Raw genomic sequence first — 26,780 nt, forward strand, 5'->3', positions numbered from 1 at the left:
TTCACCATTACTTCAATGAAAATGGAGTTTATTTACAATCAATGGCAACAATTTCTTGCCTTGTCCTCCTATTCTACTCTAATTGTTATTCTATCAACTGACTACTCACCTTCTAACTATTGACTAATTATTCCTATTTTCTCTAACTCTCTCTATTAGCCTTTACAAATGAAGAGCTGGGGCTTATATAGTGCCCTTAATACAATTCAATGGCTAAGATCAATCTGAGATCAATGGCCAAGATTCTACAATGAAAACCCTAATTAGGGTTTGTTACAACAAACTCAATTCTGACCAATGAAATAATTGTATTAATTGGACACATATCTTCTCTGGAAAATTCAACCAATGGATAGCCGGGGTAGGTACATCGAAGTTTGTGCCACCTCCCATGAGTTAGGTACATTGAATCTGGACACGCTGAGGTGGACCAATCCGACTGGAGGAGCGATGACTAGGATGCCACCTCGTCTAACACTTGCAACTTGGTAGATATCCAATTCTATGATGCTGAGAAGCTAGCTTTAATTAATTCATTTGGAACTATCTACTTCTTCAACGAACCCTTGCTCTGACTTCTTTTGTCTTTGATGTGCAGGATGATGATGTACCTTGCCTTGGAATGCTGGATTGGAAGAGGTTATTCCTGATGATGCTTGACCGAAGAAGGCCGTCCTTGTCGATGCTAGACTGGAGGAGGTCGCCCTTATCCTTGCTCGATCTTCTTAGAGGAGACCGTCCTTGATCTGGCTTGATTTTCTTTGATGAGAGTCTGCCAAGTAATAGATCTTCCGACTCCAGGCCGCCATTTGATGCCTACACAAAAATTCCAAAATTAGTCTTTAAGCATTATATCTTAAAATGTAGAAATTAAGACTCTCAAAAGGGAAAATTCAAGATATTGATTAGGAAATTTGATGATAAATCTAGAATTCTTCATTTCCTAATTAATTAATCAACAAAATCAAACTCTCAAGTCTAAGACTTCTTTTCAAAAATTGCTATGAAATTAAAACAAGCCTTGACGAAGAATATCAAAATGATTTCCATACCTTCTCTTGAGTACTTAACTCTAAGACCTCCGAAAATAATGAAAGAAGACCGGATTTTACTAGACAAGGTTTAGATTATAGTCTTCCCTTGGATGAATTACGCCTCCATTAGTCTTCAAAAGAGCTCCACCTTCCACTAGCTTCTTCAAAATCTGGAAATTTGCCTTCAAATACCTTCCAAAATCTGGAAATTATCCTCCAATCTAGCAAGAAATTTGCCTCTCCAATTTGCTCCTCAATTTCGCACTTAGAAGGATGAATGAATGATTTGCAACTTGAGGCAATACTCCCTCATTATATAGAGCGCTCACCTCACTCAACTATGAGGTCGACCTAGTTTTTTAATAATAAAATAAGATAATAATCCATTAAAAAGGAGGTCGACTTGCTTGCAAAAGCCAATAAATGTGTTTGAGCGCTCAATTTGTATTTTTTTAAATTTTAAAAATTAATTTTAGTGCCTCCAAGGTGGATTTTTTAATTATTTCAAGGCCTAAAAATTAATTTATTAAAAAATTAGTGCGAATTTATTTTAATCCTCCCAAATGTTTGGAATTTAGCAAATTTGGTGATTTTGAGGGATATCAACGCTTGACTAAGGCCACAATGAAGATTGACAATAACTTCGCCCTGGACCCTCAGCAAGGGTCAGGAGCGATTTTCCAAATTAGACCTTGAATATCCAATTTTTGCAAATCCAAAATATCACCAAGGCACTCCAAATGGCATCTTTTACTGGAGTTTGGGCTTGATTTTACTTGAATTTTGGAAGAAAAGTGCATTTAGGATTTTTTCGCCCTGGACCCTCAGCAAGGGTCAGGAGCGATTTTGCAAATCTAGACTCAATCCATCATCATTTTTTTGAATCCACCCTTCAAGGCTAGGCAAAGGCCTTCTTCTTTCACCCCATCCAAGCTTGGTTCGTTCCTGCAAGGCAAAATAGGTGTTTATCAAATTTTCGCCCTGGGCCCTCAGCAAGGGTCAAGAGCGAATTTGAGTTTTTTGAGCAAATTCTTTCATTCTTTTAGCTCCAAATTATTTCTAAGGCATAACACACATGTCTTTCTCCCATCCAAGTCATAAAAACCAAAATCCAATCATGAAATGCAAGGAAAATAGGAGGATTTGAATATTTCGCCCTGGACCCTCAGCAAGGGTCAGGAGTGAATTCGCCTTTGGGCATCAAAATTCGCATTTTTAACCATCCAACCCAACTTCAAGGCAATTCAAATGTCATTTCACACTCATGCCTAGGCTTAGCCTTGCTCACCTCTGGAGGAAAAAAATCCAATTTTAGGTTTTTCGCCTTGGACCCTCAACAAGGGTCAGGAGCGATTTTTGCTTATCTAGCTTGTTTGCTTCTTGTTCGCCATCCATATTATCTTCAAAGGGTAAAACATGCCTTTTCTCATCCATTCCAATCATAGAACAACATTTTGACTTTGCAAAAAAAGGTGTTTTTGAGAATTTTGCCATGGGCCCTCAGAGAGGGTCAGGAGCGAATTTTGCCATTTAGACCAAAATGTTTCATTTTTTTACCTTGAAACCTCTTTGACATTCCAATTCAACCAAGACTAAGAAAAAAACATCTCTCACAAGATTTTCGCCCTGGACCATCAACAAGGGTCAGGAGCGAATTTTGCATTTTCAACAAAATCCTTCACTTTTTCAAATTGAAACTTTCTCAGGTGGGTAAAGGGAGATGTCCTTGTTTCATCTATGTCCAAAACTTGACTTTTTTCATTGCAAGATGAGAGAAATTCAAAATTTCGCCCTGGGCCCTCAGCAAGGGTCAGGAGCGAATTTGCTTTTATTGCCCAAAATTCATCAATTTTCAAGCGTCCAAACCTTTGAATGATGTTCAACCTTCCTTCCAGGAGACCCTGCACATAAAAATTTAGCCAAAATTAGTGACAAATAGGCTCAAATAAAATTTTCGCTCTAGACCCTCAGCAAGGGTCAGGAGCGAAATTCACAATCTAGGCTAAACTGCTCAATCTTCAAGTTTCAAACCACTTCACAGGGCAAGGTAAGATCTTTTTCAAGGCCAGGAACAAGATTTCAAGCTCAAACAAGGTGGCAAATGGAGTTTATAATGAATTTCGCTCTGGACCCTCAGCAAGGGTCAAGAGCGAAATTCCTAATCTTGGCCAAAATTCATCAGTTTCTTCAAGGTTTTCAATCAATTCCAAAGTCCAAACAAAATGCTTTGCAAATCAAAATTTGGTCAAATAAGGCAAGAAATGAGTCCTAGATTGATTTTCGCCTTGGACCCTCTAGAAGGGTCAGGAGCGAGATTCGCTTTGGACCTCCTGAGAGAGTCAGGAGCGAAATTCGCTTTGGACCTTCAGGAAGGGTCAAGAGCGAAATTTGACTTTTTGAACTCTCCGTCAAGATAATTTTATGGAATATAACATTTAAGTATAAGACTTATACTTTAAGTTATATTCCATATATACTTTCAGGATGTTTGAGAGTGGTTTCAGACCTCTAGGAGCTATATTGCAAAATCTAGTTTTTGGAGGATTTTCAGTTTTCTAGACTTAGTAAAATTTCAGGATCAGGACATTCTAGACTTAGCCAAATTTCAGGACATTCCAGACTTAGCCAAATTTCAGGATCAGGACTTTCAGACTTCATCAAATTTCAGGATCAGGACTTTCAGACTTAGCCAAATTTCAGGATCAGGACTTTCAAACTTCATCATTTACCAACTTGACCTAACTCAAGCAGAACCTGCTATCCAGGTGATCCCCTTGGCGACACTCGAAAGCTAAAGGCTAATAGACAAAACCCTAAAAGACCCAAAAAACAAACCCCAGAAAGCAAAAAAGCAAGGGTCCCCATTTGCAATGGGGCGATGTGTGAAATGGTCACAACACAACCCTGACTAAATAATCTTAAAAAAGCATTGCTCCTTAGAGTTGAAACTTGGACTAACTTGACTATTGTAGCAATGGGCTAAGATTATTATTTAACAAACTTCCTTCTCCAAGATAAACCTCTGTATCCAACATGGATCAAATTCTTATGAAAACATATTAATTAGTTAATGAGTTAGATATCGGTTGCTAGTTCTAACTAGACAACGAAGACAACTCAATTGGATCACCAAACAGTTTTGTCTCACATTAAGGAACGTCAAGAAAATCTCTAAATACGCCTAAAAGTTTCATACTAGAACAAATGTAATCTTTCCATACATAGTCAAAAAAATGGAAAACATCCCAAAAGATGGATCCAGGAGAAGGATCATGTTAGATAATAAATGCAATTAATTCGAGAAAAAGTACACAAAATAGCACACTATAGACCAAACAACTTGAAAGCAAACATGGAAGCATTATTCTATACTTTTTGGTTTGATTGTTGTATGACAAGTACTATTGAAATCTAAAACTTTAAAATAAATTATGTCAATACCCTACAAAGAAAATAAGGAGAAATGTCCATTCTAGAGTAGCCAGGTGGGGAAGTAAAATTTGAAGAAAAAATATATGGCCCTTGTAAAATTTTATGGTGGCACTAGAGAAAATGAGATTTAAGAGTTGATACACAATGATGTTTTTGGTCTAATTGATGTACCATCTATTGAAAAGTTTGTTTATCATGTTCCTTCATAAATGATTTCTATAGAAAAACTTAGATATACTTCCTAAAGGGTGAATCTTAAGTTTTTATCAAGTTAAAGAAACTTAAGGTACTTATTAAGTTAAAGGATATAAAGATAAAAGTTTTGAGAACTAGTAACAAAAGAGAATTTTGCTCTAAGAAATTTGAAGAATTTTGTTAAAGGAATAACATTGTTAAATAAAAAAAACTTTTATACACTGCAACAAAAATGGGGTTTTGATAGACGAACAAGACACTAATGGAAAGAGCTAGACACATTGCTTACTGGTACTAACTTAGAATAAAAATTTTGTGCTAAAACTATTAGTATTATGTTTCATCTAATAAACAAGTTTCCCATTTTTGTTCTTGTTAATGAGCCTCCAAAAGAAGTTTGGACAAGTAAAAAACCTTCTCATGCACATCTTAAAGTTTTTAACTGAGGTCTTTGATCATATGCCTAAAGAAAAATAGTCATAGCTAAAAAATCCATTTTCATTGGTTGTGGTGAAAATGTAAAAGGTCAGAAACTTTGGAATTCATTGACAAAAAAAAACATTATTTTCTTGAAATGTACCTTTCAGGGAAGCAAGTGTTTTTTCTAGTTTAGAACTAAAAGAACAAGGAAATACTAAGGTACATTTTGAAATTAAATGAGAAGAAAATGCATCTAACCAGAACATCAAAAATAGCATAACATTGCAATTTCACATATGTTTTGGGATTGCTTTGGTGTCCATTCCCCTACAATGTTTTAGGGATCATTTTAGTCTCAACCATGGTCCTTTCCTTCACCAAATTGCCAACAAAATTTGCATTCCAATTATTCATGCTAACCTACGATCACATGTCGAATTTTGAGTAATTTCTCCATAACACAAATGTGAAATGTGGACATCTACACAATGCACTACTGTCCTGCATGTTTCCAAAAATTTAAACATTGCTTCCCACCCATTTACCTATTGTCACCTACTCTAACACCTAGTTGCTTGAAAAATGCCTCGTGCATCTAAATCTAACCCTCCAACTTCCAAGAAACCCTTTTGAAAACCCTTCCATTTAGAAGAACTCTCTTTCCAACAACAACAAGAAATCTATCTCTTGCTCTCTTTGTAATGTCCCCTTCTCCGCAGTGATTAATTCAGTGGTCCATTGGCCTATTCCAGAGACCCATAGGCTATTTGGAAAGGAGAATTAGGGTTTCCAACTTTTGTGGAGTTCTACACGAGCTTTTTAGGGTTTACCAGGAGGGAATTCTTCAGTTCTATCTATGGTTTCCTTCTGGGTTTTTCATGAGCTCCAGGGTGGTATAACATGCATTTGATTCTTTGGTGAAGTGAGAACTTACTATTTTTAGTAAGTTAGGGTTTGGCTGTTTGGATGATGTTGTCTTACTGAGCTTTCCAAGCTCTTTCTCCGGGTGCGAAGATCATGTTTTTCGAAGGAGTATTTCTTGACTTACTATTTTTAGTAAGTGGTAGTATTGAGCAATTCTATTTTTAGCAGTTTGGACAGGGTCCCGATCCTATAGCAGTTAAGTGGTCTTCATTGCTCAGCTTCATCCTGGATTTTGTTGATAATCAGTATTGGAGTCGTAAGTGATTTAATTAAATATTATTTCCTTATCCTAAGGTTTAATATTTATTTATTTTATTACTGATTAATGATATATTGGGCAGCTTAGGAAAAGACATATATTTATCTAATATAAATGTTATATTTTCCTAAGTTAGGCACTGAAATTTGAAGAATGCATTAAGTTATTACTGAAGACTTAGGCAAGTTCGAACTTGTTGAATTATTGGTTAAAATGCAACTTGGGCGCCCACCTTGGGAAATGAAATGAAATGTCATTTGGATGCCATGTGAGAGTGAAATGAAATGCAAATTGGTGAGGTGAATTTGGGAGCATTTACATTTGAATTTTAGAGGAAAAAAACTATAAATCAGGTGCTTGGCCTCCCATTTGGATATCAAATGAATTTGCATCATTATGCTGCCGAATTGGCGATTGAAAAATCTAAGCTTCGAAGTGTGGCTTCCTAGCTAAGTCTCAATTTCGTACTTGCAAGATAGTACCTAGCTGTGTTCATGTATTCCCAGTGTTGTTGGTGAGTGAGTTGCAGATTGTGGAGTGTTTTGATTGAGATTGGAGTGTTTTCTGGTTGCTGGTCGCGAGACTGCTGAAAGTGTATTTTGCTCGCACCTCTTGGCCAGGCGATTCCATCATTCTGGGTACCGGCTCATCCTTCCTTCCTACCACTGGCGATGCATATTGTAAGTTTTTAGCATCTTATTTCGAGTGTGGATTTTTATATTGAAAATCGAACTTCCCAAGTTAGGCGTGGGGCTTAGTTAATGCATTGGAAAGCGTGCAAAATAAATATGGGTGTTTCGATGGCTTTCCTTGGGTTTGTTCTCATTGTGGCGGGTATAGAAATTGTTTAGAACAGATTTTGGGTGAATTGGGTGAGTAATGAGAGAGTTATGAGTGTTTTAGTGAATCCACACGCTACTGGTTTTGCAATTCCAGCCTGTAGATTTTTGATGTTAGCAAAAATTTCATGTTCTTAATTGGATGTTCAGCATTACTCTCTTCTCACATTATCTTGATTATTGTAAGGTTAAGTAGTAGTACTACTAACCAATTCTGCCTTGTAAATCCCACCCCGCTGAAAAGTGGAAGAGGCTGGCTTGCCGCCTATTTTCAAGTAAATTGTAACTTAGTCCTCCCACTGCATAAGTGGTCGAGTGATGTCTAGTTGTAATGGTCCTCCCGCTGCATAAGCGGTTGAGTTGAGTTTGTTTTGTAATTCCAGTCCTCCTGTTGAAATATTGCGGTCGAGTGATTTGTGCCTTGTGTGTTTCTCTTAGCTAGTTCACCGCCAAGTTTCTTGCATTCCCGCTGGATAAGCGAAAGGGGCTGGCTTGCCACCCAGTATTGTATTTCATTTCATCTTTCAGCAGTTTGAGATCTGACGATCCCCTATTCACCGTATGCTCTCACCTTCCCACATTGGGCACTTGGTGATCAGAAAGTGGAAGGGTTGCAATCTTCAACAAGTTTTCAGTTTATGCTTTCTAACCTTAACGGGTTATTTGTTGTGGATGATTGTTATTGGCCTAAAAACAAACAAAAAAAATAACTGGGATATTACAGTGGTATCAGAGCTGGTTTTCCTGCTAGCCTGTGTGTTCAAATTGATCAGAGCACAAGTTGTCCCTGCCATCCTGTTGGGTCGTGGTTGTTTGGTTGCATATCAGAGTTTGGAAGAATGTCTACTATAGATAAGTCTATTTGTGAGTTAATGCAAGGATTGATTAATTTGATGAAGGATCCAGATATTAAAATGGGGTTCGTAAAGGTTCTTGCACAATCCAAACATAAGGAAGAGTCTGAAAACAATATCTTTAATACAAAGACAAATGATGGAGTTGGTGTGTTGACACCTAACTTTGAGGCAGTGCTTCATGAGAACTCTGTGGTGATGCATGCACCTACCATTGATGAGGTTGACATTCAAGAAGAAGAAAAAACAATATTTGAGGTTGTGCATGATGAATCTCTTAATGTCTCTTATGGAACTAGTGACAGTGTTGAATGCACTCATGTGCTTCTAGAGGAAGAGCAGATGAAAATTGAAGATGTTAAACAAGAGGGAAAGATTAACAGATTGTTGGATGGAGATTCATGTTATGAAGCTGAAAATATTGCAGCTAATGATGAAGTTCCTAATGACCAAGAGGCTGTCCTAATTTGTGAGTTTAAAATATACCAAAATGATGACATTCAAGGGGCAGATTTAGAGGACCAATCAGAAATTGCATTTCAAAATAATGGGGTTGAGACTCGTAGTTTGAAGAATGAGCTTGACAAAATTCTGAAAGTCTTTGAGCAATGTCCTAAATTGGAATTTTCAGATTTAGGACAGCAAGATTGTTGGTCTAAGTTGGAGAAAGGAAATACTTTTCAGATCGTTGATAACCCATTGTTTGAGATGGGTAAAGTGAAAACATATGACAATCCACTGTTTGAGTGGGAAGATGAAACATCACTTGTTTCTAGCATTGCTCTTGGTGAGAATAGCAATGTGTGGAAATTAAGAAAAGATTCAAGATCTAAGTTGGATGATACTTGGAGCTATGGTGAGCACTTTTTAACTAAACAAAGTATTCAGCCCTTTAGCACTTGGGATCCGGATATGATGGCACCTAGCGATGACAAGGAACCTGTGTGGTATGAATTTCCCTTTGATCCTGATGAAACTCAAAAAGCAGATTTTGTTGTAGAGTTAGAGGACCATATGGTTTTTGATGATGGAAAGTTTAAAGAGGTTCTAAAATGCAAATCTGATTCACCTATTCATGAAGTTGGTAGTAAGCATAAAGTTGAAGATTTAGTAGAATCTGATCCTCTTCATGATATTGAGCAATTACAGCTAGTTGGTGGAGTTAGACGAGAGTCTTGGAGCAGCTATGGGGGCCGCGTTTGCAAGAAACAAAGTTCTGATTTTTTCTTATTGCCTATCAGCAGTACACCATCTCTGCATTCTTATGAGTGGGATGGTCAATTCAAGGTGTCTGTTAAAAAAGAAATGCAAGCTCTATCCCAATTTGATCACACACATAGTTTGATTGAAGAACTCTATTGGAAGGCTCAAATGGATGAGAGACAAAAAGGGGTTAAGGATGAAGTTACTCTCCCTAATCTGCAACTTATCAAAGACTCTTTGGAAATATTGAAATCAAATTACATACACTTGATTAAAGATCGAGATTATGCCTTTGAACTTGCAAGGAAGACCACTAGTGCATTCCAAAGGGAAGAGAGGAAAGTTGAAGAGCTTACTCTTGAGCTTGAGTCAACAAAGGACATGTTAGGAAATACTCAATTGGTTCTAATGGAGTTAGAAGACCAGTTTGCTGATTTCAAACTTTTCAGGGAGCAAGAGAATGCACAAAGATCTGAAGAAATCAAGCAAGTTATTGGTGAGCTTGATAGTCTTCAAGAAGAGTTTGATCTTGAGAACTTCACAAGAAAAACAAAGGTTGCATGTGCAGATTTGGATCAACAAGATGGAAGTGAGCAAGAAGAAAGGGATGGCTTCCAAGTTCTTGAAAACCCTCTCTTTGTGCTGGATGATTTCAACATCTTTGGCATCAAGATGTTGTCTAAACACAATTTAGAAGTCGTCCAAGGTTTCATTGCAGCAGCAAGGAGTGAAGATTTCAGATTTGTTACTCACAAAGTAGGGGAGAAAGGACCGGAACGTGGTGATTGCATGCTTAATAACCCATTTCTTGGGTTGAATAACAATAAGGCTCATACTAGTCCATTTTGGGAGTTGGATTTGAGGGCAACACTTGTTCCATACTCCAATGTTGTTGAAGCTTTCATGGTTAGGCTTCAAGGGGTTGCTAGAGGAGACATCAATTTCTTAAGTATGCTCTTGGTTCTTACTAGCACTTGGGGATGTTTGGAGTTTTCTTTTCAGTATGTTGAAGATCACTGTCGGTTGGGTGTCCAAGCTCGAGATTATCAACATGGTCTGATGGAGCTTATTACATGTGAAAAGAAGGATTTTGAAGGGATAAGGAACAAATTTTCAGACTTGATGGTGTTGTTCCCTTCTTTACCAGCCATTTGATGGTTCCTTTTGCTCATCACCTAGTGGATTGGGAAGATATTCTGAGCAAAGGATGGTTCCATGCGGAGTTGGAGACACTAGAGAAGATATTTCCAGCCTTGGACGTGAGCAAATGTGTTGTTTTGGATGACGATTTCCTATGTTGCAGCAATTGTTCATCTTCTTGGATGCTGATTTCCTTAAAATCAGATCTCAAGTCATTCGTTTCAGACTTGGGGGATTGTTGGTGTACTCTTTTCCAGACTTCAGAGTCTCTTGGCAAAACGGGTTTATGGTCTCAGATGAGAGGTATGGTGAGTTGGGGCTATCAGTATCTGTATATGGGAAGTGTTCAAGCTCTAACTAGTGGTCATTCTTATGCCCTCTCTTCTACTTATGACTGGGACAGCGAACCTTTGCTCTCTATGGTTCATCATTCTAAGGTATTTGAAGTAGGAACTATAAGAGATTTCAGAAGTCTCCATGGTTGTATCAGAATAATTCAATTGAGGCCTAGTAGATTCATGTGGAGCTATGGGGATGAGGTTGTTGAGCTCTTGCAAAGGATTGTTTTCATCTTTGCAAGGAGATTTGGAGAAGCCACATTTACAGTCATGGCTCCGCTTGACACCTTGGGGAGATATGTTGTGGAGTTTGATTGTGAGTCGTGTAGACTTTATTTCCTATTGCCCAGGCTTGTGATAGACAGTGGCATTATTGATATTGATTACTCAGAGCTTTATGGGCATGAGATGCTGCATGATATTGATTTCAATCCTTCAAGGTTTTTCAGTTTGAGTATCATGGATGGTAACATTTTGGAGTTACCACGGAGGTTAGTGCAGTTTGGGCGTGATCCTTTCATTGATGTGATCAGATTGGCGCAATATTGGCATGGTGGGTTCTTCTTGAGACGAGCATGGGACCCTGGGATCGTACTTGCTTTCGTGCGGATCAGTTTAAAAAAATTGGGAGTTGTGATGGCATTGCTTGAGGACAAGCAATTTTGGGAAGGGCAGATTGTAATGTCCCCTTCTCCACAGTGATTAATTCAGTGGTCCATTGGCCTATTCCAGAGACCCATAGGCTATTTGGAAAGGAGAATTAGGGTTTCCAACTTTTGTGGAGTTCTACACGAGCTTTTTAGGGTTTACCAGGAGGGAATTCTTCAGTTCTGTCTATGGTTTCCTTCTGGGTTTTTCATGAGCTCCAGGGTGGTATAACATGCATTTGATTCTTTGGTGAAGTGAGAACTTACTATTTTTAGTAAGTTAGGGTTTGGCTGTTTGGATGATGTTGTCTTACTGAGCTTTCCAAGCTCTTTCTCCGGGTGCGAAGATCATGTTTTTCGAAGGAGTATTTCTTGACTTACTATTTTTAGTAAGTGGCGGTATTGAGCAATTCTATTTTTAGCAGTTTGGACAGGGTCCTGATCCTGTAGCAGTTAAGTGGTCTTCATTGCTCAGCTTCATCCTGGATTTTGTTGATAATCAGTATTGGAGTCATAAGTGATTTAATTAAATATTATTTCCTTATCCTAAGGTTTAATATTTATTTATTTTATTACTGATTAATGATATATTGGGCAGCTTAGGAAAAGATGTATATTTATCTAATATAAATGTTATATTTTCCTAAGTTAGGCATTGAAATTTGAAGAATGCATTAAGTTATTATTGAAGACTTAGGCAAGTTCGAACTTGTTGAATTATTGGTTAAAATGCAACTTGGGCGCCCACCTTGGGAAATGAAATGAAATGTCATTTGGATGCCATGTGAGAGTGAAATGAAATGCAAATTGGTGAGGTGAATTTGGGAGCATTTACATTTGAATTTCAGAGGAAAAAAACTATAAATACAGGTGCTTGGCCTCCCATTTGGATATCAAATGAATTTGCATCGTTATGCTGCCGAATTGGCGATTGAAAAATCTGAGCTTCGAAGTGTGGCTTCCTAGCTAAGTCTCAGTTTCGTACTTGCAAGATAGTATCTAGCTGTGTTCATGTATTCCCAGTGTTGTTGGTGAGTGAGTTGCAGATTGTGGAGTGTTTTGATTGAGATTGGAGTGTTTTCTGGTTGCTGGTCGCGGGACTGCTGAAAGTGTATTTTGCTCGCACCTCTTGGCCAGGCGATTCCATCATTCTGGGTACCGGCTCATCCTTCCTTCCTACCACTAGCGATGCATATTGTAAGTTTTTAGCATCTTATTTCGAGTGTGGATTTTTTTATTGAAAATCGAACTTCCCAAGTTAGGCGTGGGGCTTAGTTAATGCATTAGGAAGCGTGCAAAATAAATATGGGTGTTTCAATGGCTTTCCTTGGGTTTGTTCTCATTGTGGCGGGTATAGAAATTGTTTAGAACAGATTTTGGGTGAATTGGGTGAGTAATGAGAGAGTTATGAGTGTTTTAGTGAATCCACATGCTACTGGTTTTGCAATTCTAGCCTGCAGATTTTTGATGTTAGCAGAAATTTCATGTTCTTAATTGGATGTTCAGCATTACTCTCTTCTCACATTATCTTGATTATTGTAAGGTTAAGTAGTAGTACTACTAACCAATTCTGCCTTGTAAATCCCACCCTGCTGAAAAGTGGAAGAGGTTGGCTTGCCGCCTATTTTCAAGTAAATTGTAATTTAGTCCTCCCACTGCATAAGTGGTCGAGTGATGTCTGGTTGTAATGGTCCTCCCGCTGCATAAGCGGTTGAGTTGAGTTTGTTTTGTAATTTCAGTCCTCCCGCTGAAATATTGCGGTCGAGTGATTTGTGCCTTGTGTGTTTCTCTTAGCTGGTTCACCGCCAAGTTTCTTGCATTCCCGCTGGATAAGCGAAAGGGGCTGGCTTGCCGCCCAATATTGTATTTCATTTCATCTTTCAGCAGTTTGAGATCTGACGATCCCCTATTCACCGTATGCTCTCACCTTCCCACATTGGGCACTTGGTGATCAGAAAGTGGAAGGGTTGCAATCTTCAGCAAGTTTTCAGTTTATGCTTTCTAACCTTAACGGGTTATTTATTGTGGATGATTGTTATTGGCCTAAAAAAAATAACTGGGATATTACACTCTTTCTCTCTCTTATCTTGGCTACACACACTATTGTTGAGGCTTGATCAAGGAAAAGAGTTGTCGCATCACATTGGCATCTCCTGTTCTCAACCTTTTCTTCATCACTTGGGTGGAAATGTTGTTAAGAAATTTTTCTTTCTTGTTCTAGTAGTGGTTCAAGCTTTCTTTCAATATCATTTCTCTATCCTCTTTGACAAATCTCTTAGTAACTACAAAAATCCTTTATCCAATACCATGCGCGCAAATAAATTAATCCTTGTACACCTAGGATTTAATATACATAGTTTTAATTCCATTTGTTGTTCTAAGTCCTAGATGCACTTAGGCTAAGCGCACACACATTTTCTTATTTTTTATTTGACTGCCCGTGGAGGTTGAAAGATCAAATTAGGGGTTTATAACTATTCTTGGCAAGCTCCCAAGCACTCCCAACCATTCTTCTTGTTTGAGCAACAAGCATATGGAAGACTACAACTACATAGAGATTTCATTCTCTCTCTTCCTTTTCCTTGTTATTTCTATTTCTTAGTAAATAGATTAAGTTGATTTCTAGCAATTCTACGCATCCTAGTACCCCCTTGTCTATTGTTTCTATTGTCCTTGTTTCTTTGTGTGTAGGGAGTTTGAATTTGGTAACTCCTTTGGATGATAGTGCAAGACTACGATGACAATGTGTAAAAAGAACAATAGCGCATCACATAGACATCCATAAATCATGATAGTGTCCTAGGTAATGAACTTCGTCTTGTAGTGCTAAGTTCCTTTCTTTTTTCTATTTACAATTCTAAATTCATTTTGTCAATTATGTAATACAATTTCTTGAAAATTGGCATTTTACAACCTATTGACGTGTATTTTGTACACTATCAAACACAGAATAAAATACCTAAAGGTACCTTATCCTCTCTTGAGTAAAGCCTCCGAATGCTGAAGATGTCGCGAAAAGAATCAATCGGGATGACTTCAAGATTCTTGTATGTAGGGTCTCTACGTGTGGATAAGCTCTGTGGTATGATGTGATTTGCTGGAATCACAAGGGGACTTGCATTTGATGATTGAACGTCTGATCTGCTTTGAATATTGCTGGAACACAGGCTCTTACTTGCTTTGACTTGAAAAAAAGGAAAAAGGAGGAGGGTGAGGAAAGAATCTAATCCTAACACTAAGAATGTAAGAGCAATGATTGATCTTTGATGGAATTCTAACTAGGTCTTGTTTTGACATCGCAAGACCATCTCCACAAGGCTAGTGCGATCTTCGAAGGAAAGCTTTATGATGTTCAAATCATCACTGCAAGCATAGACACCATCAGGTTGATGCATATCAATGAAGAGGCGACAATTGAAGTTAAGCTTAGGTTGAACGATTCCAGTTGACTACGCAAGGCAAGTCTGCAATCAACAAACTGCTAGTAGTATGGATATACGAATTTCACCATCAATCAAGCACATTCTTCCACTCATCTAATAACATGAAATCAAATACGAGAAGTATAGAGACCATGCAAGTTGTCGAATCGACCCATAAATTTCACCATTTCTTCAATGAGGTTACAAGTCTTTTACAACAACATCTTGGCAACAATCTTTGCCTTCTCTCTCTACTCTACTCTAATTGCTATTCTAATCACCTTCTAACTACTCTCTATCTGTCTTCTAACTGCTTCCAACTATTCTAACTATTTCTAATTCCCTTTACAAAATGAAATGCCAGGGCTTATATAGTGCCCTCAATACAATTCGATGGCTTAGATCAATTCGAGATCAATGGCCAAGATTTTACAATGAAAACCCTAACTAGGGTTTGTTACAACCATTACATAACATTTAATGCTTGACCAATGATAAAATTGTATTGCTTGGACACATGTCCTCTCTAGAAAATTCCACCAATGGATAGCTGGGGTAGGTACATCGGAGTTTGCGCCACCTTCCATGAGTTAGGTACATTGAATTTGGAAATGTTGAGGTGGACCACACTGACTGGAGGAGTGATGACTAGGATGCCACCTCGTCTGACACTTGTAGCTTGGTAGATATTCAATTTGATGTTGTTGAGAAGCTAGCTTTAATTAATTCATCTGGAACTATCTACTTCTTCAACGAACCCTTTGCTTTGACTTCTTGTGTCCTTGATTTGCAGGATGATGATGTACCTCGCCTTGGAATGCTGGATTGGAAGAGGTCGCCCTTGATGACGTTAGTCCAAAGAAGGCCATCCTTGTCGATGCTAGGCTGGAGGAGGTCGCCCTTGTCAATGCTAAGCTGGATCGAAGAAGGTCGTCCTTGTCCTTGCTTGATCGTCCTTGATCTGGCTTGATTTTCCCTGAGGAGAGTCTTCCGACTTGTGGATCTTTCGAGCTTGGGAGTCGCCATCTTGGTACCTACACAACATTTCAAAATTAGTAACATATCTTTGAAAAAATTAAACTTTAAAAGGAAGATTCAAGATTTTAATTAGGAAACTTCATGATAAATCTTGAGTTATCATTTCCTAATTTAGGATTTTCAAAGCAAAATTTAAATCTTCAAAAATGGTGCCAAGGTGATTACGCCATACCTCCACTTGGGAATTAATTCTAAAAAATGATGCAAAAATAGGAGAATTCGCTAGGCAAAATGTAGATCAAGACTCCCTTTAGCAAAATGCGCCCCCTTTAGCTTGGAAAAGAACTCCATCTTCCACTAGCTTCTTCAAGATCTGGAAATTCGCCTTCAAATACCTTCAAAACATCTGGAAATTATCCTCCAATCTAGCAAGAAATACACCTCTCCAATAGCCTTCAAGATGAATTTCGCCTTCCTTAGCTTCCACACTTTGTAGAAACTTGCTCCACTCCAGCTAGATTTCGCACTTCTTCTTTGCCCTTCCAAATCACATTTGAAATGATGAGTGAATGATGGATTAAAATCCCTCAACACACCTCTCTTATATAGGCGCTCACCATTTCATTATCCATAGGCCGACTTGGTAAAATAGAACCAAAAATAAACAACATTAAATAAGAGAAGAGGCCGACTTTGCAAAAACATTAAAATAATATTCCCAAGCGCTCCATTTTTAAATTTAATTTAATAATAATTAACTTTAAATGCCTTTGTAATAAAAGTTTCGATTTTCTAAGGCTCAAAATTAATTATTAAATACCATGCACTTTTATTAAATGCCAAAAATATTTCAAGGTTTTATCGAATCTGGCATTTAATGTAATTTGAAGGATATTTGGCGCCCAATCATGAAAAATAATGGCTATTAACAAGATCGCTCTGGTCCCTTGGTGAGGGACAAGAGCGATCTCATTCTAGACCTCACACTTCTTGCTTTTTACGTCCAAGACCTCATTTTTGACGTCCAAGATGGCATTTTTACTTAGAATTTCGAGTTCAGTTTATTCGATCTTTGAAATGAGTGCACTTTAAAGCATTTTCGCCCTGGTCCCTTGGTGAGGGACAGGAGCTATTTTGCAAATCCAAGCTTATCCGTCCTTTGTTAGCCTTCCAAATTATATTCAATGGATAAATCATGTTTTCCTTGGTCTCTTCAAATCATAAAATTGTCTTGATCCTGCAAGAACAATGCAAATTTGAAATTCAAGCTCCGGTCCTTCAGTGAGGGACGAGAGCACTTTTGCAATTACAAGCCAATTCGTCCTTTGCTAGCTTTGAAAATTATCTTCAATGGATCGATTGCGTCTTCCTTCACCCACCTCAAACGTAAAACTTGTTTTTCTCTTGCCCGAATCTTGTCTTGAGGGAAAATCGCTCTGGTCCCTTGGAGAGGGACAGGAGTGCCCTAGCCAGTCACCTTGGTCCCTTGGAGAGGGACAGGGGCGAACTTGTTACTTAGGCCGATTTTCTTCATTGTGGCGTACTTAAGTTATATTCAACGGGCAAAACATACTTCCCTTGACCTCCTCAAATCGCGAAACCACTTAAATCTTGCAAGGATAATGCGAAATTGGAATTCAAGCTCCGGTCCTTTAGTGAGGGACAGGAGCGATTTTTGCTCTCAGGGCCAAATCCTTTTACTTTTCACTTCAAATTTCCTTCGCTGAGGAAAATATCATCTCTTTACACGCCATGAATAAAAGTTCGAGTCCAAAAAAGGTCTAAAAATGTGTATATGAATAAAATCACTCTGGTCCCTTGGTGAGGGACAGGAGCGAATTTACCTATCTAGACAAATACTCCATCATTTCATCGTCCTTAATCAAGTCTGGATGCTCTATCACGTTCATTTTGTCCTCCATCATGCCTTTGATGTCTCAATTTGTCCAAACGAGGTCAGGAATGACTCCACTAAGCTTTTTCGCTCTGGACCCTTGGTGAGGGACATGAGCGATTCGCCTTGGACCCTTGGAGAGGGATAGGAGCGCTTTTCGCTCTGGATCCTCAGTGAAGGTCAGGAGCGAAATTTGACTTTTCGAACTCTCTATCAGGACAATTTTAATGGAACATTTAAGTATAAGTGACATTTCCTTCTATCTTTCTTCTTTCTTATACTTTAAGTTATATTCCATATATACTTTCAGGATGTTTGAGAGTGGTTTCAGACCTCCAGGAGTTATATAGCAAAATCTAGTTTTTTGAGGTTTTTCAGTTTCCAGACTTAGTCAAATTTCAGGATCAGGACATTCCAGACTTAGCCAAATTTTAGGATCAAGACATCACTCAAGCTGGACTTGCTTATCCATGTGATCACCTGGGCGACACTCAAAATGCAAAGGCTAACTAACAAAACCCTAAAAGACCTAAAAAAAAAAACCCTAAAAAGAAAAAAAACATGGGTCCCCATTTGCAATGGGGCGATGTGTGAAATGGTCACAACACAACCCAACTCACATTTAATGTATCATAGGTTCACAAGAATCGCTTTTTCTACATTACAATAACCATGACCAAATTCATGAACAATATGTAGAAGAGTCTAAAGAGTGTTTAGAGTCTAATTTGGGGCAGGAAGAAGAAGAGGAATTCTAAACTCCACCTTTCAGAAGACCCAAAAGTGGGGCCCAACACAAGTGGAGAAGGTACCATACACTTCTCTCCATTGCAAATCGATACACTACATGTGGTTGCTTCCAATTGTATGTCAGGCACTCCAACCCAATGAAATTTGAGAATGTTTAAGGGACTGCATGAACAACTCTATATAGCACTAAGCCAAAAAGAGCCCAAGCCTCATAGAAACGCTCCAAACAACACCCTTGAGAAAGTGTGCAAGCTACTTGGCGATGCTTTGTGTGAAGACATTAACAGAAAAAGGCATGCACAATCGTTGCACATTGAAAACCCTAAGAAAGATGCTCTTTTCACACCTCAACCATATGTAGTAATTGCAAGCACAAAGGTCATACAATGAAACGATGTTCAGATCTTCATCTTTGTAATCTTTGTGGAAGAAGTAGCAATTGTAAGTTCACTTGTTGTTTTTGTAAATTCCTCCATAGAGAATTGAGCATTTCATGAAAAGTTGTGGTTTGTTGGACCTTAATGGTCGAAGAAGAGTAAACCCACAGTCAAGCACCATATGTGCCAAGATCTCACTATCAATAACACCCTCGAAAGAAAAAGATCATGCTACAATGTCACACATGCATTGGTATCAACAACTGCATATTGTCTTCTCAACTAGATGAAGTGCATCAACACTTCTAGAAGTATTGTTAGTAGTTTCTGGGTTAGATCGTGTAAGATTTTTTATCATCAATGTGTAGAATCACACTCTGTGATTCATCATCAGGATGCAAGAGAGCTCAAGGAGTTGTAAAATAAAATGATGAATCACAGAGTGTGATTCAAAACATTGATGATAAAAAAATTTACACAATCTAACCCAGAAACTACTAACAATATTTGAATGGATTGTGGAAATCTTATAGCTTTGACTTCTAGAAGTAGTTCAATAGTTCAATCATGACAACTCTAAACAAATAGTTGTAGCTTGCAACAATGTATCTTACAAAACAAAAGAAGCTTCATGGTTCTCCTCAAAGCTAGAAAACAAGAGATTCCTTCTCTCATTTATGTTCAACAAAATCTCACTCTCACCATGCAAATAATACCATACCTAGATTGGCATTTGTATTAAACAAACTTTCACGCAAGTTTGTATCCCAAACTACATGCTTGTAGAATTCACCATATTCCTTAGAAACTAACCTCTATCAGAAGTGGATATTCCTCATGTGTGATCCACTCTCATGTACAAGAAGTCCCCACACAAGCCCCTCCCTAGTGTTTGAGTACATGGATACCTCGTACATCCCTTGGCATTCACAAGCACATATACAAAGTTCACCAATTTTTTAGGAACAATGACATACTTTTGAACAATGCAAAAACTTCTCTCACACTCAAAAATTCGTGCAATTCATGATCTACCCAAAGAAAGTGCGAAAAAACAAGGAAAAAGCATACTCCTATAGCACAATCAATTGAATTTGCAGCTCAATAATAGAATCTTAACAATCTACTACAGAAAAAAGCAAATTTCTTTGCAAATGTTAGGGTTCAAGCAAATCGAAGCAATAAACAATACTGATTATAATGCAAAATAAAAGGCAAAAAATAACAATTCACAATAAGACAGACTTAACCTGATTCATCCATAGAGAAATAGTCATCCAGTTCTATTATCCAACAAAGAAACGTATTACAATCTCATGACTTTTTACATTTCACAACCACTTATTTATCAAGTCTTTTTGATAGTTTACAAAGGTCAGTTTTACATACCAAAATAACAACTAACTCCTTTATTAAATAATGAGCATATTTTTTGCTTTGGGGACAATGCCCTCAACAGCCACAACTGGGGAAGTTGCCTCTAAACCCCTACTATGGGTTCTACCCCCACTGGGAGGATAGTCCTCCCAAGCCCCATAGGAGGGGCTTTGCCCTCCCTGCACTCCCCATTAATTGATTTGGGGGGAAAACATGACTGTCAAAGTCGCCAAAATTTAAGCCCAACAACATGACTAGTCACCACATACCAACAATCTCCTATTTGGAGACTAACTAAGCTCCACACTAAACAATCTCCCACTTGAAGACTGATCTTGGAGTAACATTGTTGCACTTGTAGCTCCCACTAGATTTACATGTTTGGACTTGGCTTGTTTCTCATTTCCACCATTATCATTCTTCAAGGCCAAGAAAAACTTAGCAAGAAATCAGTTTCTCTCAAATTATTGCCTTCTTTAACATATCTACAGGATTTTTGCTAGTGTGTACCTATTCTAGCCTCAACTATCCATCTTCTAAAACCAATCATATGAAATGATACCTTGGCTATATATGTTTAGTCTTAGAATGAACGGTTGAGTTCTTTGCAAGATGAATGGCACCCTGACTATCGCTATAAAACCTACTATTCTCTTGCTGCTTTCCCAATTCCTCCATAAACCTTTATAACCGAATCATCTCTTTACTAGCCTCTATAGCAGCAACATGCTCTACTTCTATGGTTGAAAGTGCAACAACCTTTTGCAATCATGAAATCCAACTAACTATTGTTCCACCTACAATAAACACATACTCTATAGTACTTCATTTGCTATCTATATCACCTACCAAATATGAATCAACATATCCTTGTAGAGTTGGAACCTCCAAAACATAATGTTTGGGTAGTCGCACCTCTCAAATACCTGAAAAAATCCACTTTACCACATTACAATGCTCTTTTCCAAGATTGTTCATATACCTGCACACAACTCCCACTACATGTGCAATATCTAGCCTTGTACACACCATGGCATACATCAAGCTGCCAACTACTAAAGAGTATGGAACCTCGGACATGTAGTCCATCTCCTCCTATGTCTTGAGACACGTGTCCTTATTCAATTGAAATGACTAGGCAAAGGTGTACTAACTAGTTTGGCATCTTGCACTTGAAATCTTTTCAGCACCTTCTCTACGTTCACTTTGAGACAATGTTAATGTGCGATTTTCCCAATCTCTTGTTATTCTCATACCAAGGATTTGTTTTGCTGCATCCAAATCCTTCACAGCAAATGACTTTGCTAATTTTTGCTAAAGCTCATTTATATGTTGCATTTTAGATCTAGCAACAAGCATGTCCTCAACACATAATTACAAGATAATATAGCTACTATTATCCAATCTCTTAAAATAAACAGTGATCAGAAAAACATCTATTGTAACCTTGTTCAACCATAAAACTATCAAATTTCAAATACCATTATTAAGGTGCTTGGCTCGGGCCATATAAACTCTTCTTTAACATGTACACTAATTCTTCCTTAGCTCTAACCTCAAATCCCTATGGTTGTTGCATGTAGATTTCTTCCTCCAAATCTCCATGGAGAAAAGATGCTTTTACATCTAGTTATTCAAGATGCAAGTCTTATGTAGCCACAAGACTTAGAATAGTTCTAATTGAAGTCATTTTAACGATGGGAGAATATTTCATCAAAATCCATATCTTGCTTCTGTGCAAAACCATTTACAACAAATCTTGCCTTGTACCTCCTTTTTCCTCCATCTTCTTCCTTCATCCTATAAACCCAATTGTTTTGCAATGCTCTTTTACCTTCAAGAAATTGAACCAAGCTCCATGTTCGGTTTTGTATCAAGGAGTCCATTTCCTCTTTCATGTCTTGCTCCCACTTCTTTTTGGTCTCTACGTGCATTGCTTCTTTATAACTTTCCAGTTCACCAAAATCGATCAACATGTATAATACGATGAAGGAGAGTATCATTCAAGTGGTTTACTTATCATGGTTGATCTTCTTATAGGAGTTTGAGGTACTTGTTCTAGTTGTTAAATATTTTTATTTTTTGGCACCTTTGGAACTACTTTTTATGGGATTTCATCAAGCACCATAGAATTTGTGTTTTCCATTTCTTGTTTCTTTCCCTACAACTGATCTTTGTACATGACCTTTTCATTGAATATCACATCTCTACTCCTAATGATTTTGTGTTTTCATAATCCCATAAACGATGACCAAAATCATTAACTCCATGTCCAATAAAAGTACACTTCTTGGATTTTGCCTCAAGCATTGTTCTATTTTCTATGTCAATTGACAAGTGCTTCATAGCTAAAAGTTTTTAGAAGTGATTAGTTTACCTTTTTACCCGTCCATGCCTCCTCTCGAATACCACCATCTAAGGGACTTGAATGCCCTCTATTTATTAAGTAAACAACAATATCTACAACATCTGCCCAAAATTGTAATGGCAATCTTGCATGCAATCTCATATTCCTTGCACACTCCATAATTGTTATATTCATTCTTTCAAACACACCATTTTCTTGTGGTGTTCCTAGAACTGTCTTCCATCTACGAATCCCATTGTATGAATAGTAACTATCAAATTGTTTGTTGCAATATTCACCTCTATTACCTGATCTGAGATACTTCAACTTATTTTTTGTCACATTCTCAACTAAAGCTTTCCATTTCTTAAAAGTATCAAAAACATCAGATTTTTTGGGAATGAAATAACTCAATTTTTTCTAGTTGCATCATTAGTAAAGTAACATAATAATAAGAGCCACCAAGAGATGATACTTAAGTCGATACCCATACATAATCTAACTCTCTTCTATTTTCCATAAACACAATTTTCACATAAATCCAAATCAACCTACTTCAATCCTGGCATTCCTTAAATGGAAAAAACTCATCCCCTTCTCACTCATGTTCCCAAGCCTACTGCGTCATAATGTTGTATATGTTCCGATGGAAGCTAAGGAAATAGAAAAATCAAAATGTATCTATTCTTGTGGAAGCTAAGGACATAGAAAAATCAAAATTACCAGTACATAAATACAATGTACCTACCTTTTCTCCTTTTACTATTATCAATGATCCTTTAGTGACCTTCCATGAATTGTCTATAAATGTAACTATGCAACCTTCACTTCTCAATTGTCCTATTGAAATTAAATTTCTTCTCAAATAAGGTTACATGCCTCACCTCTTTCAACAACCATTGGTTTCCATTTAATAATTTTATTTGTATCTTACCCTTTCCAACAATTTTACATGCTTCATCATCACTTAAATAAACATATCCAAAATCACCTTGAACATAGTTTAAAAAATACTTCCTATGGGGTATGACATGAAATGAAGCCCCTGAGTCTAACACCCAAGAATCCGTAATATTATCTAAACAAAATCACCTGCTACATTTGCTTCATTATTATTTTTGTGTCCATATCCTTGTCTTCTCTTTTGAGATCAACAATCTTTCTTTAAGTGTCCTTTCTTCCCGCAATGCCAAAACTCCATCCTTACTCTAGATTTGGATTTACCCTTAGATTTCCCACAATTTGTTGGGATTTTCCTCTCTTTGCTTTGACCTATTCTCCACAATCAAAGCATTACCTGATGTCTCACTGGTGCTTTTCTGTCACATTTACTCACTAATGATAACACCAACAACATCATCATACTTTAAAGTGTTTGAACTGAGAGAGAATTACTTATAGCCATGACCAAGTTATTCCAACTTTCCAGCAATTAGCACAAAATCAAAAGAGCACTAACCTTATTATCAAAGGTTAATTTTCAAAACTTAACTAACTAGTGTTCGTGTTAAACTCATTTAAATGATCAGCAACAAACCCACCACCTAACATCTTCGTATTAAATAAATGTTTCATAAGAAGTAAGTTGTTGGAAGCTACGAGATTTTCATATAGTTTGTCAAATGTCGACATTAGGCCCATTGTTGTTGTTTCTTTTGATATATTGAAAGCTACTGATACTGTCGGGCACAGCCATATTGTCTCTAGTGCCTTTTTATCAATAATCTCCCATTCCGAATTGTCATATTTGTCGACTTCTTTGCTTTTCCACCCAATAGTAAGAAAGATCCTTCTAATACAAATAGTATTCCATTTGCATCTTTTGTAGTTAATAGTTTTGGTTGTTGAACTTTTCAACCCTAAACTTTCCTTCTTCCACAATTGCTCCCACTTGAATCTTATATCTCCTATTAAATGACTAAAATACACATCTCTGATACCAGTTGTTAGGGTTCAAGCAAACCAAAGCAATAAAAAATATTGATTGCAATGTAGAATAAAAAGAAAAATTAACAATTCACAATAACACACAAATTTAACGTGGTTCACCCAATGTGGGCTACATCCATAGAGAAACTGTCATCCACTTCTTCTATTATCCAATGAAGAAACAAATTACAATCTCATGACGTTTTACATTTCACAGCCACTTATTTATCAAGCCTTTTACCCCCATCATGGGCTCAGCCCTTGGGCCTCACTGAGGAGGATAATCCCCCTCAAGGTTTCGCCAGGAAGATCAAAATAATATTGAATTCTAAGTGCAGCATAATTGTTGATATTCTTACATAACATAGCCTATTCAAGATGAAGAGAACAGTTTCATTTGTTATATCTTGTCTCTATTAAATGTGTAAAGGTAACTACACGTATTTATTTAATCTCTACTGCATGTTGAATATAATCTACATATTAATTAGGCTAGATCTATCTATGTATTACTCTGTGGATTGTCCTCTATGCATCTCTTGAGCTCGGCATAGATCAGCATGCACCTTGAGAAAGGCTAGCTCATCCTGAAGTTAAAAACACAGTCCATTAATGTACCAAGCTACTATTTTTTCTTCATCTTCTTGTAAATCAATTCTGATTTGTAGTCTTGAATTGCTCTGTATGTGCTCATATTGATTACTCTGTCTTATATTTGGAGCTCTTTAAATAGTTAATGTTGATTATCAGAAGGAAAAAAGTTAAAATCCTGCTTCTTAAACTGTTCAGCATCTTAGGCAATAATCTGATTTTTTTTCATTGCCTTATCTTCTCTAGGTACCAGGCAAATTATCCCATCATAGAGCGCCATGAGACTTCATCCTGGAGCTTGCAAGCTTTATCCTTTAAGGTCACATTCACTAGTGCCCTCCATTCATCAATGCCCTCCATCTCAAAATACCTTTCAACTTTTGATTCCTCAAACACAATCTATGAATATATCTGGGTTGGTTTCACCTTTGAAATCTGAAACCTCAAAATTCACCCCAATTTTTTTCTTAAAAATGGCTTCAATAAGCCTATCCATGGGGGGTATATTGCTCCAACTTAAACATCTTGAATTTCAAGTTCATCTTTTGAGTCCTCAAGCCTCAATCGGCCTTCTAGTGCCTCTAGTTCATGGGCACTTCTCCTATGCCCTGGATTCTTTTTGCCTCTCTTAGCCCAATTCATTTAGACTGCTTTGTAGGCCATATTGTGCTATAATACAATTTCATGCAAAACTTTGATGCAGATCAGCCTCTACTCCTACACGCCAGCCTCAAGAAGACAGATACTTTGTCCTGCACATCACCTCCCATATAATACTCTATTTGCAATTCTTACTCAGGACTAAAATGGTAACTAGACAGGTTACAAAAATTTAAAAGTGTAAGGAAACATGTTCAAAATATTCCAATCCCAAATACATGGCATTGTTGCCTTTATTCATGCTCTAAATTGACACAAAAATGGAATAAACGGTACAGCAAGCCTTAGAATGGTTGAATTAAGACAACTACTCCACCCAACCCCATCGATTTCAATGCCAAAGACCCCTGCACACACCTTAAAGATTTAAAACCAAATATCCCTTGATTTTCTTCAATCAAAATTCTTACATGATTCCCCTAAATACACTAACCAATGCAGTCCAATATAACAGCCTAGACCACTTAAATATATCTGAGCTACTCTTTCATCCAGAAAAGAAAACTCTACTCAAGAAAATAAAAAAACACCTATTGATTGAAAAATATCCAAAAATAAAAACTGAGCACCTCTAAAAGAGACAGCATCTTCAACCCCCCTCCCAAAAGAAGCCCATAATAGCTGCCACCGCAAGCCATTACCAAACAAAATTCAACACAAACTTAAAAAAGGGAACTGACAAGAGAGAGGAGGGCCCCGGCATAGAGACAGCAATTACATCATCTTAAACTCCTGATTCAAAAGAAACATACTATGTTGCCAACGGTACAAGGTTGCGGGCCTTCAAGTAGCCTTGTATTCAAGGTATTCTTTTGGGATTCCTTGGTGCAATTTGAGCCATCACTAAAGCTTGGACCCCATGTTCTTCCAAGGTCAAGAATCCAGTGCTAATACCACCACTGAGTTGAGTAGGTAAAGCTAAGCAAAGTCCCTGATGCAAAGCTACAGAATAGTCATTGCTGCTCAAACCAATAGACTAAAATTACTTCCATTCTCCCAATCATACTTCATATCATTGTTCTGAGATTGAGTTAGATAGTCACCTTTGGCCACACTCTTGATCACACTCTTGGAATATTTTTGATGATCAAGCTTATACTCTCACAATGCAGTATCCCCTACAATCCAATGAGAGTTAATGTCATAGTCAACTGAAAATTCAACACCTTT

At 37.5% G+C, this 26,780-nt stretch overlaps 1 protein-coding gene across 7 annotated transcripts in view; it reads right to left on the reverse strand.

Annotated features, from left to right (window-relative positions):
• Positions 1 to 26,780, reverse strand: part of LOC131070469 (lipid phosphate phosphatase 2) — a 167,979-nt gene that overhangs the window by 122,178 nt on the left and 19,021 nt on the right. Inside the window, exon 2 of one of the 7 annotated variants that reach the window (XM_059218380.1) lies at positions 612 to 816. The exons of the other annotated variants lie outside the window; for them this stretch is intronic. The gene's annotated coding sequence lies outside the window, so the exon portion shown is untranslated. The remainder of the gene's footprint in view (positions 1 to 611; positions 817 to 26,780) is intronic. 7 annotated transcript variants of the gene reach the window in all.

Source organism: Cryptomeria japonica, chromosome 3 (genome assembly GCF_030272615.1).
Source record: "Cryptomeria japonica chromosome 3, Sugi_1.0, whole genome shotgun sequence".
In the NCBI taxonomy this organism is placed as follows: domain Eukaryota; kingdom Viridiplantae; phylum Streptophyta; class Pinopsida; order Cupressales; family Cupressaceae; genus Cryptomeria; species Cryptomeria japonica.